Source organism: Triticum dicoccoides, chromosome 2B, assembly GCF_002162155.2.
Source record: "Triticum dicoccoides isolate Atlit2015 ecotype Zavitan chromosome 2B, WEW_v2.0, whole genome shotgun sequence".
NCBI lineage: Eukaryota > Viridiplantae > Streptophyta > Magnoliopsida > Poales > Poaceae > Triticum > Triticum dicoccoides.
In genome coordinates this window covers 292,276,062-292,279,187 of record NC_041383.1, presented here as the reverse complement: position 1 = coordinate 292,279,187, position 3,126 = coordinate 292,276,062, and positions in this window count along the sequence as shown.

Sequence of the window (3,126 nt, the reverse complement as noted above, 5' to 3'; positions counted from 1 at the left end):
AATGCACCTTGATGCGGGCAAAGGCTCGGCGAGCACCCTCGATGCAAACGGGTCGCTTGATCCCCTCAAGCCGCGGGCAGGCATCCACCATCCGCTTGATCAGGCCAAAGTAGCTACTGGGCATGAGCTCACCAGGCCACATCCGGACTATGAAATCTTTCATAGCCAGTTCGGCCGCCCTGTGGAGTTCGACCAACTGCTTCAGTTGGTCACTCAGAGGCATCGGGTGTTCGGCCCCAACATACTGGGACCAGAACAACTTCTCCGTTGATTTCCACTCATGGGCACGGTAGTACTCCGCAGCGTCTGATACGCTGCGTGGCAGATCTGCGAATGCCCCTGGAGAGCTCCGAATCCGAGTAAGTAAAAGAAACGCCTCCTCCGCATGTTTGCTTTGCATAAAGAACTTCTTACCCGCAGCTATCTTCTGGGCTTCTTGGATCTCCTGCTGTGCTTTCTCGGCTTCGGCCTTGGCGTCTTTTAAATTCACAAGGGCCTTCGCAAGCTCGGCCTCTTTCGCCTTCATATTATGCTCCACGGACTCGCATTTCTTGTCGAGGTCCTGGAGCTCTTGCTGTACCTCACCTACCCTAGCACTTTGCTTTTCACGCTCCTTACTCTCCGAGGCCGCCTTGTCTTCGGCCTCGGACAGCGCCTTCTTCAGGGACGCCACTTCGGCTGTGGCCCCTGTTACATAGTCACGACACTTAGGTGTTAGGCTCACCAATTTTGAGTAGCCTCAAATGCATAAGAGAGGGAATCACTTACCCTTGTTCTCTTCGAGCTGCCTCTTCGTGAGGTCGAGCTCTCCCTGCGCCTGCTCTAGGTCCTGCTTCAGTTCGGCAACCACAGCAGTACGGGCAGCAGCAGCAAGCATCATAGCCTGCTTATTCACAACAATACTTCTCATTAGACTCCTGCGGATTATAATTGACCCTCCGTTTGGATTTTCTTTCCGAACACCAAACAGAGTATCTAGGGCTACTACCTATCGGGTGGTAATTTTGCATATACTTATTACTTACCTCAAAGCCTGTCAGGAGGCTGGTGCAAGCTTCGGTTAGTCCGCTTTTGGCGGACAAAACCTTCCGAATCAACATACTCATGAGAGTACGGTGCTCTTCATCCATGGAAGCACCGCGAAGCGCTTCCAGCAGACAGTCCGGCGCCTCATGCGCAACGGAAGTCCTCGATACAGACGGCTCGCCCTCCCTAACGAGGGGTCGCCCGCCTGAGTTCGGAACCATCGAAGGTTCTGGAATTGTGTTCGGCTGAGAGCCCGGCTGGCCAAGGCTCTCATCGACACGATCCGTGGGGATCTTGAACCCCACGTGTCCGACGTCTGGGACCCCTCCTCGGGGCGTCTCCAGAGTCACCTCCCCCCGCTCTAGGAGCCTTTGGGACACCACCTCCGTGTCGTCTGCGGGTTGAGGAGTAGTGGCTGTCGGAAGCGAATTCTTCTCTGAATCGCCCAGGGACCCGGAGGAAGATACCTCAGGGTGATCCCTGGCCGGACTACACATATGTTCGGCATTATAAATACAAAAACTATGATGTGAAATCATGATAGAATGTGGACACTTACGATCGCACTAGGGGCTTCCCCGTCGGCAGCCACCCCTCCTCATTATGAGCGGCTGTGGCAGAGTAGTCCGTAAGGGGCACCTTCCCCTTCTTGGATGCCCCAGCCTTCCCCCCGGGGCGGCTTTTCTCTTCTTCCCCTCCCTAGTGCGGGGAGGTGGAATTTCTTCTTGATTCCCCCCGCCTCCGCGGGAGGAATCTATCTCGTCGTCATCCGACGATAGGGGTATGACGGCCTTGCACCTGGGGCCTTTTTTGGCCCCCTGGTCTGCCTCCCCGGATCCCTCATCCTTTCCGGATGGGGCGTCTTCTTCTTCTTCCTCCTCCCCTTCGTGGGAGGAGTCTGCCTCGTCGTCTTCGGACGAGGCTTCTGGCACAACATTACGCCGGAGACCCTGTCAGGTCCCCGGAGCCTTTTTCTCGGCCTTCTTCTCCGGCACCTTGTACGGTGCCGGGACCAGCATCTCTGTCAGGAAAGCATCAGCTGGGCCTTCTGGCAGCGGAGCCGGATAGTAAACCTGCTCCCTGTCTCCACGTAATCATGAAGCAAATATGCGCAACTACTTAAGGCACTCCCATGAATATATTAGGAAGAACTGGGTTCGGTGTCAGTCTGAGAACTCACCGGCCTAGGAGGCCGCGCGGCGTGAAGACCGCGGTCCTCGGAAGTGGGAGGAGGTACTTCGGAGGCCTTGAATAGCACCTTCTATGCGGCTTTGTGCGTCATGTCGTAGAGCTTCTGGAGCGTATGGTGTTCGCTTGGGATGAACTCCCACAGATTGACTGCCCACCTTTGGCGGGGCAAGATCCGGCGAACGAGCATGACCTGGATCATGTTGACAAGCTTGATGTTCTTATCCTTCATGCTTTTGATGCATGTCTGGAGACCGGCCAGCTCCGTGGAATCGCCCCAGGACAGACCCTTCTTCTCCTAGGAGGTGAGCCGCATGGGGGCTCCGGATCGGAACTCGGGGATCGCTGCCCAGTTGGCGCCGCGCGGCTCGGTGATGTAGATCCACCCCGATTGCCATCCTTTTACGGTCTCCGCAAAGGAGCCATCGAGCCATGTGACGTTAGGCATCCTGCCTACCATGGCCCCTCCGCACTCCGCTTGTTGGCCGCTTACAACCTTCGGCTTCACGCAGAAGGTTTGCAGGCATAGGCCAAAGTGAGGCTGGATGCGGAGGAAGGCCTCTCATACGATGAACGCCGAGATGTTGAGGACGAAGTTCAGGGCCAGATCATGGAAATCTAGCCCATAGTAGAACATGAGCCCGCAGACGAAGGGATGGAGTGGAAATCCCAGTCCACGGATGAAGTGGGCGACGAATACGACCCTCTCGTGGGGTCCTGGGGTCGGAATGACCTGCCCGGCATCTGGTAGACGGTGCGCTATGTCCGCGGCCAAGTATCCGGCCGCCCGAAGATTTCTGATGTGCTCCTCCTTGACGGTGGAAGCCACCCACTTGCCTCTTGCTCCGAACATATTTAGCTATGCGGAGAAGACTTGGGCTTGGGCGCTGGAGCTCGAGGGGGCAAGAATGG